The sequence below is a fragment of the Microtus oregoni genome, unplaced genomic scaffold (genome assembly GCF_018167655.1).
Source record: "Microtus oregoni isolate MIOR12 unplaced genomic scaffold, Mior012 000034F_ref0000314, whole genome shotgun sequence".
In the NCBI taxonomy this organism is placed as follows: domain Eukaryota; kingdom Metazoa; phylum Chordata; class Mammalia; order Rodentia; family Cricetidae; genus Microtus; species Microtus oregoni.
The window spans coordinates 15,179,871-15,200,925 of NW_024543093.1; the positions used below are offsets into that span (position 1 = coordinate 15,179,871).

Here is a 21,055-nt window from a genome sequence, read left to right on the forward strand (position 1 = left end):
GGGGTTTTGATCCTACTTAATGTGCTGGCTTTGTGGGAGCCTAGCCAGTTTGGATGTTCACCTTCCTAGAAATGGACGGAGGGGGAGGACCTAGGACTTACCACAGGGCAGGGAACCCGGACTGCTCTGTGGATTGGAGGCGAGGGGGAGAAGAGTGGGGAGAGGGGGAGAAGGGTGGGAGGAGGGGGAGAAGGGTGGGAGGAGGGGGAGAAGGGTGGGAGGAGGGGGAGAAGGGTGGGAGGAGGGGGGAGGGAAATTGGAGGCTGGGAGGAGGTGGAAACTTGTTTTTTTTTTCTCCTTTTCTCAATAAAAAAAAAAAAGACTGAGCTGTAATGATCTTTCATTAATGCCTACTGTGACAAGAATAGAGGAATCAAGAGCAAAAGAGAAAATGTGCCAAGAGATTGATGACATGGAAGCTTTGGACAGCCTGACGGTGGAGCCTTAAGAATACACATTACTTTAATATAAATATGAAGATGGAACCTGCAGAAGTTGATAACAGATCGGATGTAAAAGTGATGTAAGAGATGAATCGAGCATATATCTCATGGCTGTTTTTAGATATATACTCTGTCCCTCAAAGTTATCCTTGTTTTTACTGAAAGCAAGATCTCTTCTTGACAAACAAATTTTAATTGCATATATACAGATCTTTCAAAAGTATTGAGGATCTTGCTTAGAATTCCATGCAATCAGCTTTTCAATGGCTTTTGCCCAAATGTAATAAAGCTGTAACTTGAATATATGATGCATACCTGGCCAGATTGTGGGGTTGATTAGAAAACTACTGAAAAATGTTCTTTCTCTTCAAACACTTCTGACTACTTGTTATGTAAATTCTACCTGTTGGGCCAAAATTATCTCAGGGCCTGTACCTTGAGGCCTGTAGGACAGAGAAAAGCCTGGCTCAAGTTTGAGGGAACTGAGTGAGAATGAGACAGCAAAATCTGGGTAGATGCCCCTCTAGATAGAGGGAGGGCTTGGTTGTATATCATTTGCTCTCCAGCACACACCCCCACATCACACTATGCCACTTAACGTATATAAGCGGACACTTACAGTAAGAAACACAGTTCCTGCTTTGACTTGACTCCTTATTGCATCTGATTGTTCTGTGTTGTGAGGCTGCAGAATGGATGAACAGAGCACTTACCTTTCCCTGGGGAGTAAGGAGGTTAAGGAAGCCTACCACTAACCATGTTGCTAATTTTATGTGCACAGAAAGTAGTACAACTCCATGAGAAATAATTTTTTTTTCTTTGACTAGCCACCTGTAAATACTATAAGTGTAATCACACATTTTTCATTTAAGATCAAGTTCATAAAATTGTTTTTGTCACCTAAAATTGCCTTCTTAATAATTGGGCATAGCTTGCTTATTAGTGTTTGCATGTGTGGGTATTGGTATCATTCTTGCTGGATTAAATTCAGAAACAAGCCTGCAAGTTGGTATAGAAAGGACTTGTAGATTCCATTATTTTTCTAGGATGAGTCAATGATCCTGGCTTTATATATATTGTCTATATAAAGTCAAGGTAACCTGTCCTTAAAATATACTTGTAGACAAATGAGGATGCTTTCCTTTTAATTCTAGGGAAGATGCTCCTCAGACCAATTAAATATATATTCTCTCATTTAAAGCAGTATAAATAATTCATGAGATTTAGGCATCATAATGTCCTAGGATTTGTGCCATTCTTGGTTGATGAGAAAAAGTTAGCTTTTTTCTCTATTTAAGGAAAAGATCCAGTAGATCTGTCTTTTTTGCCAATATTCAAGTGCCAAGCATATTCCAGTAGAGGAGGATAAGCATGGGATTAAGGACTATATTGTAGACAGGGAATATCTATACCTTTAATCTGGAGGGAAATAATTCATTGGTTAATAGTGATTTCTGTTCTTGTACATGACCCTCCCACTTGCCAAATTAGAAAGTTTAAATTTGCCCGTAACTCAAGTTTAAAACTACCTGCAATTCCAGCTCCAGGGGATCCGAAACTCTCTTTTGGACTCCTTGGGCATGTGCGCGCGCACACACACACACACGAAAAATACGCTTAAAATAAAAATCTAGAATTGCTTCTCTTTATTGGCTTGTCTCCTTAAATGCATGCAGGAGGCTTGACCTTATTAAATGGTGGGAGTCAGAACTAAGGATTCAACCTTAGTTTGTGATCCTTTTGTTTTATGAAATAATAACATGTGCTTGTCAACTGGTAGTTAGGTTTTTTGATTTGTCTTGGTCAGAGCTCTAAGAGATGAGGCAATAACTTTTGTCCAAGAAAGTTCTGTATGACCTCCATTTCTATATAACTGAATATTTCCATTTAGTAACTGTTACCTGCAAGGTTCAATTTCCTTTATAGTATAATTACAGGTCTTCTTTCCAAGACTAAGAGAACAACTTTTTATTTAGTAAAAAAAATATATGGCGTTACTTTAAACAGCTGAATAGGAAGTCATAGCAACAAGAATATTTTTTCCTAAGAAGTAGATGACAGGATAGCATTTGGGACAAAAACATAGCTTGTGGTTGTTCTTGGCTCCATGCATATTGCTGGATCACAGTGGACTTTGCCTCCTGGAGCTTTTTGTCTATTTGACCTTTTAAGTCTTTGACTATTCCATGAACCCATATGATGAACCCATAGAATGCTGTACAAAGCATTCTAGGCATATAGGAAAACTGGGAAGACAGTACATATGCTGACAGGATAACAAATTGATAATCAAAAGGCTGCGAACTTTCATTAATCTGTTTGCTGTGATTTATATGTACAACAGGGAACCTTTCTTTATTCATACTGGTACAACATCTGACACATAGTAAGTATTTTATGTTGATTGTTGAGTGAGAGAAATGTTGAATACTCTATTTTTCTCCTACAGCTCCATTGGTCCTCAAAGCTACCTCACTGTGTGACAGCAACAAACATAAGTATAAGAAAAGAGATGATGAATGGGGAGACAGAAGGGGAAAGGAGAAGGAAGAGGAATCCACAAGATTATGTTTTCAAGGGAAAACACCTGGAATAGAGTGTGAGAATAAGAGTCCAATTTAAGCTACAGCTTGTAGAAATGACAGATTGAAGGACCATGTACAATCTAACAACACCTTTAAGGATAACTGAACTTAGAATCAAAGTTCAGTCTACAGGGCTTTGGAGGACTGAACAAAAGACGAGATCTTATAATGGTCTTACCAGTCCCTTAACAAAACTAAGATTTGTACTTTGTGGTCATAGTGCTGACTAACTCGTTTTTAACTGATCATGGTTTTTTGTTTGTTTGTTTTTTCTTCCTTTTTTAAAAATTGATTTTTATTGAGCTCTACATTTTCTCTGCTCCCCTCCCTGCCTCTCCCCTCCCCTTCAACCCTCTCCCAAGGTCCCCATGCTCCCAATTTACTCAGGAGATCTTGTCTTTTTCTACTTCCCATATAGAATAGATCTATGCATGTCTCTCTTAGTGTTCTCATTGTTGTCTAAGTTCTCTGGGATTGTGATTTGTAGGCTGGTTTGCTTTGACTTATGTTTAAAACCACTTTATGAGAGAGTACATGTGATACCTGTCTTTCTGTGTCTGGGTTACCTCACACAAAATAATGTTTTATAGCTTTATTTATTTTCATGCAAAATTCAAGCTGTTGTTATTTTTTCTGCTGTGTAGTATTCCATTCTGTAAATGTACCACATTTTCCTTATCCAATATTTCATCGAGAGGCATTTAGGTTGTTTCCAGATTCTGGTTATAACAAACAAAGCTGCTATGAACATAGTTGAGCACATGTCCTTGTGGTATGGTTAAGAATCCTTTGGATACATACCCAAAAGTGGTATTACTGAGTCTTGATGAAGGTTGTTTCCTAATTTTCTGAGAAATCACACACTGACATCCAAAAGGGCTGTAACAGCTTGCATTCCCACCAGCAATGCAAGAGTGTTCCCTTTACCCCATAACCTTTCTAGCATAAGTTGTCATCAGTGTTTTTGAGCTTGGTCATTATTAGTGTAAGATGGAATCTCAGAGTTGTTTTGATTTGTATTTCTCTGATGACTAAGGATGTTGAACGTTTCCTTAAGTGTCTTTCAGCCATTTTAGATTCTTCTGTTGAGAGTTCTCTGTTTAGGTCTGTACTCCATTTTTTTTTTTATTTGGCTATTTGTTCTTTTGATGACCAGAGCCAAGAAGAGGAATTTGCCTTTTCTTGCCTGACTGATTGCTTGCTTGTTTCATCTGAAATTAGAAGGGAAAGAGAGAACAAAGAGATGATGCTAGCAGGATCAGTGTTGGATGTAGAGATGTTAGCTGGAGAAGAAGGAGACTGGGGCATGCCCCTTTGTGCTTTGACTGAAGAGAATGGTGGGAGTGAAGTGAGTCCATATTCCTTTAAAACAATTAGTATTTTTGAACTTTCCACGTTCTTTGATTCACTGACATCCTTGGCAGATATACTTTCTTTCCTGATGTTATTACTATTATAGAATTAAAACAGTAAAAAAAAAGATGAATTATTTACAGTGTGCCAGAGGACAAGATTATATATTATGTATTGAGAGATATTTTTGTTAAATACAAGAGGTCTGGAGTAAAAATCTAGGCTTCCAGTTTTGTCCCAGAGACTTATCTGCTCTGTGACCCTGGAAGATAATTCTGAAGTATATTTATTTATAAAAACAAAGATACAACAAAGAAATTCATGAAAATTGAACATTGAACTACTGAACGATCATGGATCAAGGAAGAAATAAAGAAATAAATTAAAGACTTCCTAGAATTTAATGAAAATGAAGGCACAACATATCCAAACCTATGGGACACTATGAAAGCATTGTTAAGATGTTCATAGCACTAAGTGCCCACATAAGGAAAATGGAGAAAGTTCACATTAGTGACTTAACAGAGCACCTGAAAACTCTAGAACAAAAAGAAGCAAACTCACCCAGGATAAATAGAAGACAGGAAATAATCAAATTGAGGGTGAAATCAACAAAATATAAACAAAGAAAACAATATAAAAAATCAATTACACAAAGATTTTCTTTGAGAAAATCAACAAGATAGACAAACTTTTATCCAAACTAATCAAAAGGCAGAGAGACAACATTCAAATTAACAAAATCAGAAATGAAAAGGAGGACATAACAGCAGACACTGAGGGAATTCAGAGAATTATTAGGTTATATGATAAAAACTTGCACTCTACAAAATTGGAAAATGTAAAGAATATGGACAATTTGCTAGATAGATACCATATAGCAAAATTAAATCAACACCAGGTGAACAATTTAATTTAATACATGGCACAGGAGACCACTTCCTAAATATAATCCCAAAAGCACAGCACACTGAGAGCAACAATAAACAAATAGAACCTTCTGAAACTGAGATGCTTCTGTAAAGCAAAGAACACAGTCGTTAAGACAAAAAGGCAGCCTACTGAATAGGAAAAGATCTTCACCAAACCCACATTAGACAAATGACTGATCTCCAAAATATATAAAGAACTCAAGAAATTAGACATCAAAAATCTAAATAACACAATTGAAAAATGGGGTACAGAACTAAACAGAATTCTCAACAGAAGACTCTCAAATGGCCAAAAGATACTTATGGAACTGTTCAACATCCTTAGCCATCAGGGAAATGCAAACCAAAACAACTCTTATACACCATCTTACACCTGTCACAATGGCTAAAATAAATAAAAAACAAAAAACACAATGATAGCTTATGCTGGAAAGGATGTGGAGTAAGGGGAACACTCATTCATTGCTGGTGGCAATGCAAACTTATACAACTACTTTGGAAATCAGTATGGTGGTCTCTCAGAAAATTGGGAAACAACCTTCCTCAGGATTCAGCAATATCACTCTTGGGCATATATCCAAAAGATGCTCAATCATACTACAAAGGCATTTGTTCAACTATGTTTACAACAGGATTATTTGTAATAGCCAGAACCTGAAAACAACCTAGGTGCCCTTCAATTGAAGAATGGATAAGGAAAATGTGGCACATTTACACATTAGAGTGCTACTTATCAGTAAAAAACAATGACATCTTTAATTTTGCATGCAAATGGATAGTATTAGAAAAACACTATCCTTAGTGAAGTAACCTATTACTTTTAAATAACAAAATTTAGGTGCCTCTGGCAGGGTGTGTCTAAATAGATTGTTTGTCCAACACTGAGAAATATGTTGCAGTATCACACATCCATACACTGCAGTACTTCCAGCAGATTGCTTGCTTGCTTTCTTACTACGAAAGTTTTCTCAATGCTTTGAGAAGCTAGTATTTTTTTTTCCTTTTAAGGTAGTAGCAAGCTGAGTTCTGAAAAATGAAATCTCTCTGTCCAGGTCAACTCTGAAGCCTGGTGTTGTCCTAACTTTCAATCCTGTCAAAATAAAGAAATGTCGTGTCCCATCTTTGCACCTGTGCAGCTATAGCACAGCCAGATAGATGGATACCCTAGGGAGATTCAGGTCTCGTTGTGAATCAGACTTTCCATGGGAGAGACCAGGAAACCAAGGGAAGGTTTCCTCTTGGGTTTTTGATAGAATAATAAAGAAGAGCAACATGTTAGAATTTTGCAATACATATTTTAACAATTTTTACCATAAAATTTAGTAATTGCAGCAAACCCAATAATAAACATCTTGAATTGATGGTTTAACAATTAAAACTTTATAGAGGTTCTAAAGTGTAGTAAAAATAAATGTATACAAAACATTATTCAAATAATTGGCAGCCGGTTTTCCAGAGTGTGAATCTGCGCACAGAGTTGTGTATGGTGTCACACATCTGTAATCTCAACACTCAGGAGATTGATGCAAGAGGATGCTAAGTTTGAAGTCAACTTCTTCAGCAGGACTGTGTCTCAGCAAAATACATTAAAAATCAAACCCCCCAAATTTGATATCCCAATTCTGTCTATACACACTGAGGTTAAATTTCAAGCACCCATGATCTGTAGTAAGCCACTTTATTTTAGTACCTCTTTAATATGAGAAAATAAAAATATTCATGTCATTAGTTTCTTATGGAGAGAAAATAAGTTAATATTTTAGGTCAGATATTCTTAAAGTATATTTTGAAAGTATTTAAAAATCATTAACTATTTTTTTCTGACTAATTTGGTTTTAACTAAAAAAGATCTTTTATATCTTAACAGAAGTTGTATGTATGTAGGTATACACACATACATATTGTCTCTCTCTGTGTCTCTCTCTTTCTCTCTGTGTGTGTGTGTGCATGTAGTATGTTGCATGTTTGATGCATGTACTTTTAAGTGGTTAGTTTATGCTTGTGTGCATGTTGGTATGCATACACATACATGCAGGAGAAAGCCAGAGTTTGGTGTCAGATTTCTTTTCTCATTTGTTCTCTGTGAGGTATTTTCCTTTTAAATCTGAGTCTTATTACTTCAGTTTGGTTGGTTAGCCAATGAACTTCAAATATCCATTTGTCTAAGTTTCCATACCCAGCTCTGGGGTTGCAGGTGTGACCTGGTGTACCTGACATCTTATTTAGGTGAGAGGAATATGAACTAAAATCCACATATTTGTACAGCAAGCCCATTATCAACTGATCCACAGTCCCTGCTTTCTTTTTTATTATTTAATAAAATACTATGTGTGTGTATTCTACATTTCTTTTTATGTGCTGTTCACAGTGCTAAACCATAACAATCATGAGTTTCCAAGTATTTCTATGGTATGTTGCTTTAGAGTCTTTTGGGATGAACCCAGGAGTGATACGGATGGATCAAATGCAGTTCTAGTTTTAATTTTTCTGCTGTTTTTCTTTTATAAAGTTAACTTGTCTTTTTATGTTCTTTTATTTTGACATAAACATCTGAAGTAAATTGATTAAGTTCCGTAAGTCAGTACTTTTGTTGGTGATTATACTGCCTGTGAATTAAATTGCAAAGAATTTTCATCTTTGCTGTGTTATCACTCTCATATATTCATATCCATTTCCTTATGCCATGTATTTAAACCATTAAATTTTCTCTATAAAGGTTCGTATTTGTTCTTTCTTAATTTTATTACATCATTTTCTGTTTAATTATGAATGGAATAAAGAAATGTCAGCTTTCAAAGGGGAAACTTTCTCCATACTTGCTGGACTTGCAGTAATGCAAGATTATAACCAGAATGCTGCATCATCTGGGCTGATATCAGTGGTCATTATCAGTGCTGGAATTTATATTCTCCAATACTGACATGCTAGGTAAGATGTATCTATTGTTGCTAAGAACAGTGGTATAACTATTATGGAATATTTAACTGCTTTCTGACTGGATTTTAGGAATGCTCCACAGGAGATGAATTTGTGCTTGATAATGTAAATGCAGTTAAAAGCCCATGCTTTGGAAGTCTTAGGTCCTAGGTGGAACCTGCTTTTGCTATTTTGATGAATCACTATGCTATCTAATGGCCTTCTAAATATTTGTGTTTACACCCACAGTATTGGGGTGTTCTCAGTCTGTGAGGTTTCATTTTGAAGTAGCAGCAGTCAATGCAGAGATACAAAACATGAACATTAATGCTATATTCCTTTCTGTTTTATTCATATATCACAAAGAACTTAAGAATCACATATATCAGTAGAAAAGACATGTATTTTAATATTTAAACATAAGACTGTAAAAGGAATCTATTTTAAATGTTGTTTGATATACTTTTATGTAAAATGTAAAAGAAATTCTATAATTACAAGCATTTCAGAATGATAGATTTTTAGATTAAAATCTAATACTATCCTGTGGAGAGCAAAAGAGGCCTTCAGTGAATATGTATCATTGGCATAATCATAGCTATATCAAGGATCCCCAGACTTCCAGTCCATGGTGATGGCAAGGCGTTCCCAGTGTCTCAGGTGAATGGCAAGAAGTTTGCCTGATCCAGGTATGGATGTTGGCTGTATTTACAGGATGTAACAATTCCAAATTTCTCCTCCTGTATCACTGCAACCTGAGTCTGCTCACCTACAGAGACCTCCCTACAAAGATTAGTTAACTCACCTCATTGCCCACATGTATATAATAAAGGTACTGAGTACACCAGGCATTTGTACTTTTCCATTGGAGCATATAGTCATCGAATCATAGCTTTTCTGTTGTTTCTTAGTTTTCTAGCATGCAAGTCAGGTCAATACCAAAGTTGTTCCAGTTGAAACATCATTCTTTCCTTTAGATTTATAGGATGAATAACTGTGGATTTCAACGAACATTCATGTAGTTGTGCCTTAATACATATAAATATTATAACTGGTAGTTATTAATTTTTTTCTAATGGGGGTTAGAGAGATGGCTAAGCAATTAGGAACACTTACTATTCTCTCAGAGAACCCAGGCTCAGTTTCCACTCGGTAGCTTACAGCTGACTTTAACTCCAGTTCCAGGAACTCTGACACCCTATTCTGTAATCTCTGGGCACTGTTTGCATGTGGTGCATATATACAAATATAAGCGAATATGACTGCACATCTTTAAAAACATCTAACAGTAGCAACTATTTCACTTTCATTTGAACAGTCTGATGAGAGCACTATGAGCAATAGACTTTACTTAATAATAAGCTAATTCTTTTTTTTATAGCAGTCTTCCACTTAGGAGTTTGAGATAGTCCAGAAAAAGAATAAATTATATAACACAAGTGTCCATTGAAAATTAGAAACAACATATGTTGTTAGAACTAAGGAAAAAACATGTAACTTATGGTACTTTTACTTAATAGATTATTAGGCATTGAATTTTAAAAAAAGTATAGAAAAAAATTAATGGTTTTAAGAAAGAAATATCAATAAAATTTGAGTTAATTCAAAGATCTTGACTAGATGTGTACTTAGCTAAATAAGGGGAAATCTAATAATTATTAACAAGGTTAGGTCATGGGAAAATTCTTTATTCTTCAAATTTCTTCTGCTAGTAATCATTGTACCAGCTTTTGGTGTGTGACAGTACACCAGCCACTTTGTACACACAATATCTCATCTCATTGGAATTTTCTCCTTGACAAGTGTTATCAAGGAAAGATTCTACTTAATTTTTGAGATCAAATAAGATCTAGAACCTTCAGGGTGGCTTGACCATAGAGTCCTTGCTATTTTGTATGAGTATTTCTCTGAATTTAAAGAACTAAGCAGAGCTTGCTGTCAAAGACTGGGACCAAATCCTTAAAGTTGATTCTTTGGTGGATCTGTAGAGTTTGGGAGCACTTGCTTTGGTGAATGTTTGCAGGCGTTGATGATGCTGGTTTAAGTTTTATCAGAATTTTGAGCTAGTTGTCACTCCCTATATGTTGTAAAACAGATATCTGGGGATCAAAAATTATATAGCAAAGACAGTAAGTTTTAACTTACACAGTTACAAAAAAATATTAGTAACCACCTGTGTCTTATCAGATCACCATGGATTAAAGTTAGAATTCAACAACAATGCTACCCCCAGAAAGCTTACAAACTCATGGAAACTGAACAGTCAACTACTGAACCATACCTGGATTAAGGAAGAAATGAAGAAAGAAATTAAAGTCTTCCTTGAATTCAATGAAAATAAAGAAACAACATACTCGAACTTATGGGACACTATGAAAGCAGTCCTGAGAGGGAAGTTCATAGCACTAAGTGCCCACCTAAAGAAAACAGAGAAAGCACATATTGGAGACTTAACAGCCCACTTGAAAGCTCTAGAAAAAAAAGAAGCAGACTCACCTAGGAGGAGTAGAAGACTGGAAATAATCAAACTGAGGGCTGAAATCAACAAAATAGAAACACAGAAAACAATCCAAAGAATCAATGAAACGAAAAGCTGGTTCCTGGAGAAAATCAACAAGATTGATAAACCCCAATCCAAACTAATCAAACGACAGAGAGAGAACACGCAAATTAATAAGATCAGAAATTAAAAGGAGGACATAACCACAGACACAGAGGAAATTCAGAGAGTCATTAGATCTTACTACAAAAGCCTTTATGCCACAAAACTGGAAAATGTAAAAGAAATGGACACGTTTTTAGATAAATACCATTTACCAAAACTAAACCAGGACCAGGTGAACAATCTAAACAGACCTGTCAGTCGTGAAGAATTAGAAGCTGTTATCAAAAACCTCCCTACCAAAAAAAGCCCAGGACCAGATGGTTTCAATGCAGAATTCTACCAGAACTTCCAAGAAGACCTAATACCTATACTCCTTAATGTATTCCACAATATAGAAACAGAAGGGTCATTACCAAATTCCTTTTATGAAGCCACAATTACTCTGATACCAAAACCATTCAAAGACTCAATCAGGAATGAGAACTACAGGCCAATCTCATGAATATCGACGCAAAAATCCTCAACAAAATACTGGCAAATCGAATCCAAGAACACATCCGAAAAATTATCCATTATGATCAAGTAGGTTTCATTCCTGAGATGCAGGGCTGGTTCAACATACGAAAATCTATCAATGTAATCCAGCATATAAATAAACTGAAAGAAAAAAACCATATGATCATTTCATTAGATGCTGAAAAAGCATTTGACAAAATTCAACATCCATTTATGATAAAAGTATTGGAGAGATTAGGGATACAAGGGTCATACCTAAATATAATAAAAGCTATATACAGCAAGCCGGCAGCTAACATCAAATTAAACGGAGAGAAACTCAAAGCCATCCCACTTAACTCAGGAACACGACAAGGCTGTCCACTCTCGCCATACCTCTTCAATATAGTGCTTGAAGTTCTAGCAATAGCAATAAGACAACATAAGGGGATCAAGGGGATTCGAATTGGAAAGGAAGAAGTTAAACTTTCGTTATTTGCAGATGATATGATAGTGTACATAAGCGACCCCCAAAACTCCACCAAAGAACTTTTACAGCTGATAAACACCTTTAGTAATGTGGCAGGATACAAGATCAACTCCAAAAAATCAGTCGCCCTCTTATACACAAAGGATATGGAAGCAGAGAGGGAAATCAGAGAAGCTTCACCATTCACGATAGCCACAAACAGCATAAAATATCTTGGGGTAAATTAACCAAGGAAGTGAAAGATCTATTTGACAAGAACTTTAAGGCATTGAAGAAAGAAATTGAAGAGGATACCAAAAAATGGATGGACCTCTCTTGCTCTTGGATTGGGAGGATCAACATAGTAAAAATGGCAATTCTACCAAAGGCAATTTATAAATTCAATGCAATCCCCATCAAGATCCCATCAAAATTCTTCACATATCTGGAGAGGACAATAATCAACTTTATATGGAAAAACAAAAAACCCAGGATAGCCAAAACAATCCTATACAATAAAGGATCTTCTGGAGGCATTACCATCCCTGACTTCAAACTCTATTACAGAGCTACAGTAATGAAAACAGTGTGGTACTGGCATAAAAACAGGGAAGTCGACCAATGGAATCGAATAGAAGACCCGGATTTTATCCCACAAACCTATGAACACCTCATTTTCGATAAAGGAGCTAAAAGCAATGGAAGAAAGAAAGCATCTTCAACAAATGGTGCTGGCACAACTGGATGTCAACCTGTAGAAGAATGAAAATAGACCCATATCTATCACCGTTCACAAAACTCAAGTCCAAATGGATTAAAGACCTCAATATCAGCCCGAACACACTGAACCTGATAGAAGAGAAAGTGGGAAATACCCTACAACAGATGGGCACAGGAGATCGCTTCCTATGTATAACCCCAGAAGCACAGACATTAAGGGCATCATTGAATAAATGGGACCTACTTAAACTGAGAAGCTTCTGTAAAGCAAAGGACATTGTCACTAAGACACAAAGGCAACCTACTGACTGGGAGAAGATCTTCACCAACCCCGCAACAGACAAAGGTCTGATCTCCAAAATATATAGAGAACTCAAGAAACTAGACTTTAAAATGCTAATTAAACCAATTAAAAAATGGGGCACTGCACTGAACAGAGAATTCTCAACAGAAGAAGTTCAAATGGCCTAAAGACACTTAAGGTCGTGCTCAACTTCCTTAGCAATCAGGGAAATGCAAATCAAAACAACTTTGAGATATCATCTTATACCTGTCAGAATGGCTAAAGTTAAAAACACCAAGGATAACCTTTGTTGGAGTGGCTGTGGAGGAACGGGTACCCTCATCCATTGCTGGTGGGAATGCAATCTTGTGCAACCACTGCGGAAGTCAGTGTTTCGGTTTCTCAGGAAATTCGGGATCAACCTACCCCTGGACCCAGCAATACCACTCCTGGGAATATACCCAAGAGATGCTCTATCATATGACAAAAGCATTTGTTCAACTATGTTCATAGCAGTATTATTTGTAATAGCCAGAACCTGGAAACAACCTAGATGCCCTTCAATGGAAGAGTGGATGAAGAAAGTATGGAATATATACACACTAGAGTACTACGCTGCGGTAAAAAACAATGACTTCTCGAATTTTGCATGCAAATGGATGGAAATAGAAAACACTATCCTGAGTGAGGTGTCCCAGACCCAAAAAGATGAACATGGGATGTACTCGCTCATAATTGGTTTCTAGCCATAAATAAGGGCCACGGAGTCTACAATAGGTGAACCTAAAGAAGCTAAGTAAGAAGGTTAACCCAAGGAAAAACATATAGTTATCCTATTGGCTAAGGGAAGTAGACCAAATTGCCGGGGAGAAAATTGGGATCTTGGGGGTGGGGTGGGATGGGGGTAAGGGGAGATGGGGAGAGAAAAGGTAGAAGGGAAGGAGGGGGGATTTGGGGAAACATGAGAATTGGGATAAAGGAAGGGTGGATAGGAGAGCACGGAACCACAATTCTTAGTTAAGGGAGCCACTTTAGGGTGGGCAAGAGACTTGACCCTAGAGGGGGTCCCAAGTGCCCAAGGTGAGGTTCCCAGTTAGTTCCTTGGGCAGCTGAGGATTGGGAACCTTAAATGACCCTATCCTATAGCAATACTGTCGAATATCTTGCATATCATCATAGAACCTTCATCTGGTGATGGATGGAGATAGAGACAGAGACCCACACTGGAGCACTGGACTGAGCTCCCAAGGTCCCAATGAGGAGCAGAAGGAGGGAGAACATGAGCAAAGATGTCGGGACCACGAGGGGTGCACCCACCCACTGAGACAGTGGAGCTTATCTACTGGGAGCTCACCAAGGCCAGCTGGACTGTGACCGAAAAAGCATGGGATAAAACCGGACTCTCTGAACATGGCGAACAATGAGGGCTGATGAGACGCCAAGGACAATGGCATGGGGTTTTGATCCTACTTAATGTGCTGGCTTTGTGGGAGCCTAGCCAGTTTGGATGTTCACCTTCCTAGATATGGACGGAGGGGGGAGGTCCTAGGACTTACCACAGGGCAGGGAACCCGGACTGCTCTGTGGACTGGAGAGGGAGGGGGAGAGGAGTAGGGGGAGGGGGAGAAGGGTGGAGGAGGGGGAGAGGGTGGGAGGAGGGGGAGGGAAATTGGAGGCTGGGAGGAGGTGGAAACTTGTTTTTTGTTTATGTTTTTTTTCTTCTTTTCTCAATTTAAAAAAGAAAAAAGAAAAGTTGGGTGTGGTGGAATGCACTTAAGGCCTAGATGCTGGGAAAGTGGAGACATCCTTGGGGCTTTCGGACTAGCTAGTCTAATGATGGGGGAGAGTCTTCTGTTTGTGTTAATTTCATTGGTTAAATAAAGAGACTGCTTTGGCCCTTTAATAGGACAGAAAATTAGGTAGGCGGAGTAGACAGAACAGAATGCTGGGAGAAAGAAGCCAAGTCAGGCAGTCGCCATGATTCTCCCACGGGACACACGCAGGTTAAGATCTTCCCTGGTAAGACACCTCGTGGTGTTACAGGGATATTAGAAATGGGTTAGATCAATATGTAAGAGCTATCCAATAAGAGGTTATAACTAATGGGCCAGGCAGTGTTTAAAAAAAAAGACAGTAAGTTTTGGAGTCAGTGCTATGAAAGTTAGCCAGCGTGGAGGACGTTTCTCATTGTTTTAGTTACTTTTATATTACTGTGACAAAACACCATGTCTAAGACAACTTGTACAAGAAAGCATTTAATTAGTCTTAAAGTTCCAGAGGTCTAGACTCCATGGAATTAGAGTTAAGTATAGTGGCAGGAACAGCTGAGAACTTACATCTTAGAAGTGCAAGCAAGAGGCAAAGATAACATATGGGGATAACAGAAGGCTTTTAAAACTTTAAACTTGATCCTAGGGACACATGTCCTATAACAAGGACGAATTTTCCAATACTTGACAAAAATAATCACCAGTTGGGAACAAAGTATCTAAATATATGAGATTTATAAGTCATTCTCATTCAAGAAATCAAACATCAGTTTAATCAATTCCAAAACTAATAAATCCACTTTTTAGATATATATAATTTATTTTATAATTTCTGTAACTCTAGAAAATCATAATTCATAAATATTTTGGTAGGCAAAGTAGTTCTAGAGCAACAAAAGTATAAGGATGAATCTTTTAAGTATCTGGAAAAAGCTTTCCAATTAGCCAGCACTTAGAGTTAATGACACCTCTCTTGGAAGCTTGGAGAGTACTGAAAACTCATAATGTGAACTATTTTACAAACTTAAGAGAACAAATACAATTCATCAGTTGTGAGCTTAATGAGTTTGATAACTTGTTTAAATGGAAGACAGGGGAATAAGCATAGGAATGGATTTTAAGGGTGTTGAATAATATAAATTTGAATCAGTTTATTGATATGCACCCACTGAATGGAGAGTCTAGGTTTAATATTTAATGCAAGGGATTTAGTGACTGTTTATAAAACTTTGACAATTTGTGGAAAAAAATAAGAAAATATGGATGCTGTTTGGTTGTTCCTATAATCCCTGTTTAACTGTAGAAGAAAAGAATGAGCACTTTACAAATCATCTAATGGTTTTTAACTGTGCCTTAGAAAAGAATCTTCTTCTCTCCAGAACCCACAAGGCTCAAGTTGTAGAAAATCAAACAGAAGTCCTCATAATATGATTGGGTGAGTTAAAATCAAAAGTTTGGGTCTTATACTCAGAGGGTGTCAGTGGTTTAAGTAAGGGCATTTACTGGTAAAGAATGGAGTATTCTAACTTGGAGTAGGCATGTGTAGGAGGACTCTATTGAAGATGAGATCTTTGAATCCTCAGATTCTCAAGCATTCATCTCACTTGAGGAAATAGTAGTGTCTCCACTCTCCAACATAAGATATTCTCCTATCCCCACACCCTTTTCCACCAGTGACTGAGGAAACTAATCCTTAGTTTTCTGTTAAACTGGCAGTTACTTTCTCTGAGGAGATGCCAGGCAAGACAATACTGATGTCACTTGGGGCCCATTTTTATTTGCTTCTGAAATATAACCAAACTTAGGGTGAAACAAGGTCCTAGAGAGTATATAGAAAGTATAGTACATGTGGAGGTACACTACAGTACTAAAGAGCTTAATGAGTTTGACAACGTGTTTAAATGGAAGACAGGGGAATAAGTTTAAGGGTATTGGATAATATAAATATAAAGTTTATTGATATGGATCCAATGAATGGAGATTCTAGGCTTAATATTGAAACCCATGTAGTTAAAATTAAAAAAAAAATGTCTGAGGTACTTGAGTTATTGACTGAAACATTTGTCAAAAAAGGCATACTGAGAAGGAGTTGGAGATGTCTGATATCACTCAGCTTAATGTTGATGAAGGTATTTAAGGTTCAGACATAATTCCAAAGCTGGAGTTGGTATGCCATGTAAAACTTAGTCCTCGACAATAGGAAGATCCAGAAGGTATGCCATTCACTAGTCCTATGAAATGCAAAATGGTGTGAGGGACACAAATGCTTTCAAAAAGCTTTGTTGTCATCCTTTGCTTTGTGCCACAACTTAAGGTTACAGATGTTGCTGCTTAGTTGAATGAATGAAAGACAATGGATTTAATTAGGCCCAGAGATAGAAGGGGAGGAGTGGTAGGATTAAATTGCCAAAGGCAAGGTGATCATAGTTATCCTAATGGCCAGCATAGACAAAGCAATGTCCATAATGACCTTATCTATAACATTCAGCACAGGTAAAGTGAATTTTATGATGGCAGTCTTCTGATACTGGATCATCAATCATGGTTTTTCTAGGCATGAAATAGATAAGAAGTCTACTACATTTTTGTTTGATCTGTATAAGTAGAAAAAGTCTCATACAAGTGAATTCTCATACAAATGGTACATCAGATCATGGCAAAAGGGAATATTAGCCCACGAAACAAATTCCAGATTTGAGTCAGTTTGCAGACCCAGAGTCACATGTATTAAGGGATGGTCAGGTTCCCTTGAGTAAGGACCTTGATAAAACACCTGAAAGTTTTACTGTCAGCCTTTCCCCAGTCCTTTCACAAAGGAACCTATGTTCTTTTTCCATGGCAAGTGTATACTGGGGGAAAGGCAACAATCAGATTTTCTATGGTCTATTGGATACTGGATTTGAATTGACACAAGAAACATTATGGCCCTTTGCTTAAAGTCAGGGCTTATGGAGGTTAGGTAATTAATGAAGTCTTGACTGAAGTCTGAATCACGGTAGGTTCAGTGGGACATCAAACTCATCTTGTGGTTATTTCCTCAGTCCTCAAATGTATAATTTGGATATATATATATATATATATATATATATATATATATATATATATATTTAGAGGTTAGCAGAATTATCACATTGGTTCTGTGACCTGTGGAGTGAGGGTTAGAAAGGTTAAATGAAATATTTTAGTATTGCCTCTGCTAGGGAAAAAAGTGATTGAAAACCGCATGACTTCCCTGGAAGAATTATAAAAGTTAGTGTTCCCACCATCTTAAAAAATGTAGGGGTGTTGGTTCCTACCGCATCTTCTTTTAACTCTTCCATCTGGCCAGAGAATAAGACAGATGGATCATGGGGAATTATAGTTGACCACAGAAAACTCAATCAAGTAGTGGCACCAACTGCACCTGTTTTATCAGATTAACACATCTCCTGGTCCATGCTATGCAGCGATTGATTTAGCAGATGCCTTTTTCTCAGTACCAGCCCATAAGGTGAATAAATTCGCTTTCAGTTGGAAAGGCTAGCAGTGTATCTTTCCAGTTTTACTTCAAGGGTATACTAACTCTCCAACTCCGTGTCATAACTTAGATCAAAGTGATCTCAACTGCCTGTCTCTTTCACCAAATATCGCATTGCTTTACAATATTGCTAACATATTTGGATTGAAACAAATGTGTAGAACGTAGCACTACTTTGAACTTGTTGGTAACACATGTGTGCAGCAGAATTTTGTAAATAAATCAAAGTGGAATTCAAGAAGTTGCTATGTCAGTGATATTCTTAGTAGTACAGTGGTGTGGTCATTCAGAGATATAGTTTCCAATGTGAAGAACTTATAACACCTGGCCCTTTCTACCACCAAGAAAGAAGCATAACTTTTAGTTGGCCTGTTTGTGTTCTGGAACCAGTACATTCTCACTTGTGTGTCTTACTCTGGCTCATATACCAAGTGATTTAGAAAACTTTATGTGGGCTTGCAATAGAATTCTCTTAACAGGTGCACACTGCTGTGCAGACTACTCTACCTCTTGTACTATGTTGTGTGGCAGACCCAATGATATTTGAATGGTTTGGGCAGATAGATATGCTATTTACAGCCTTTGGCAGGTCCCTATAGATGAATCACAGAAGACGCCTTTGGGAATTTGGAGCAAGAAATTTTATCTGAAGTTTCATCTGAAGAAAACTATTTTTTCCTTGAGAGACAGCTCCTGGACTCTCATTGGGCCTGAGTGGAAACTGAACTTGAAAATGTGTCACCTAGTTAACCTTATAAAATGTGAACAGAGATGCTCATCATGAGCTAAATGTCTGCTGAGCTGCCAAGTCATAAAGTAGGATGTGCACAACAGCAGTTCATTATCAAATATACATGATCAGAGCTTTAAGGTGGGAAGATGCACCTTTAATTGTACACACCTTCTGCTAACAGTCTATATAAACTTCATGGAAGAAGTAAGCTTTCTCTCTCCTATCCTGTTTTCTCTCACTCTTGCTAATAAGTCCATTTCTTTACTAGCATTAGAACCTACATTTTATAAATTTCAGTGTGCATTGAAGACCACCTGAGACATCCAGCCTTGTAGACTGAACAATTACTGATTCTTGGATCTTCTTTTGGTAGACAACCATTGTTGGACTAGCTGGACCACAGCATGTAAGTCATTCTAATAAATCTCCCCCATACAAAGCTAAATATATTGACTGAATATATATTCAGTATTCAGTAATATATATATTATGTGATACACACACACACACACATATATATATGTTCAATCGCTAAGTTCTGTTCTTCTAGTTAACCCTACCTGACTGATACACTCTCTTAAAGGTAGGTTAAACATTCTGAATACACATTAGCATATCAATCTTAAGTCATATGTGACCTCTTTGTGTATTATTTGCTAATCTATGAGGCTCAGAAAAAGTTCCAGCCTCTTGTAATGTAAGAGATATTTATTTAAGAATATATTAGGCGGCGGCCACCAGCACATCCCGGTGCATCTTCGCAGATGCAGCAGCCCTCCTCTGCAGCAGCCTGCAGCCATGCCTCGCCAACCTGCGCAGTGCCGCAGGCTCGCCCTAGAGGCTGCTCGCTGTTTCAGCCGCTTCTGCAGTGGGCCACCCTGAGCGGACCGTGGGCTGCGCCGACGTCACCTTCGATCATGTACGGTTGTGGGCGCCTCGGCGCGCCCCGTGCTCCGCAATCCTGTGGCAGGCGGCATGGTGCGCCGAGACCGCTTGTGCAGGATGAGGGAGTGGTGGGTCCAAGTGGGGCTACTGGCTGTGCCCTTGCTGGCTGCATACCTGCACATCCCGCCCCCTCAGCTCTCATCTGCTCTGCACTCATGGAAGACTTCCTGCAAGTTTTTCACCTACAAGGAACTTCACATCTCTACCAAGACTCCCTTGGTGTGGTTGGAAGCCCTAAGATAGTTGTGCTTTTACATGGCTTTCCAACATCCAGCTATGATTGGTACAAGATCTGGGAAGGTCTGACCCTGAGGTTTCATCAAGTGATTGCCCTTGATTTCTTAGGCTTTGGCTTCAGTGACAAATCGCGACCACATCAGTATTCCATATTTGAGCAAGCCAGCATTGTGGAGTCCCTCCTTCGGCACCTGGGACTCCAAAACCTCAGAATCAACCTGTTGTCTCATGATTATGGAGATATTGTTGCTCAGGAGCTGTTGTACAGGTACAAGCAGAGTCGATCTGGCCGGCTTACCATAAAGAGTCTCTATCTGTCAAATGGAGGTATCTTTCCTGAGACCCACCGTCCTCTCCTTCTTCAAAAGCTCCTCAAAGATGGAGGCGTGCTTTCACCTATCCTCACAAGGCTCATGAACTTCTTCGTGTTCTCTCGAGGTCTGACTTCAGTCTTCGGACCGTACACTCGACCCTCTGAGAGTGAGCTATGGGACATGTGCGCTGGAATCCACAACAATGACGGGAACTTGGTCATCGACAGTCTTTTATAGTATATCAATCAAAGAAAGAAATTCAGAAGACGCTGGGTGGGAACACTTGCTTCTGTGACCATCCCTATTCATTTTATCTATGGGCCATTGGATCCAATAAATCCCTATCCAGAGTTTCTGGAGCTGTACAGGAAAACATTGCCGCGGTCCACAGTGTCAATTCTGGATGACCATATTAGCCACTACCCACAGCTAGAGGATCCCACGGGCTTCTTGAATGCATATATGGGCTTCATCAACTCGTTCTGAGCTGTAAAGAGTAGATTCCCTGTATTAATTACCTCCCCCATTCTCGTATTTGTGTGTATTCCACTTAGAAATGCCCAAAAGAGGTCCTGGCAATCAAATACTATTCTTTCATAAAAATCCATTTGATTCACATTGGTCAGCAAACTATAGAAAACAGGCAGCAGAAACTCTAAGGATGGCATGCTAATATATCTCTCATTCTCTTATGGGTGACAAGATACTCCTCCCCTCATTTCTGTGACATCTGACCAAG

The 21,055-nt window shown here is 38.2% G+C and overlaps 1 pseudogene; it reads left to right on the top strand.

Annotated features, from left to right (window-relative positions):
- Positions 1-19,795: 19,795 nt before the first annotated feature.
- On the top strand, positions 19,796-20,802 carry LOC121432507 (annotated as a pseudogene).
- Positions 20,803-21,055: the final 253 nt, after the last annotated feature.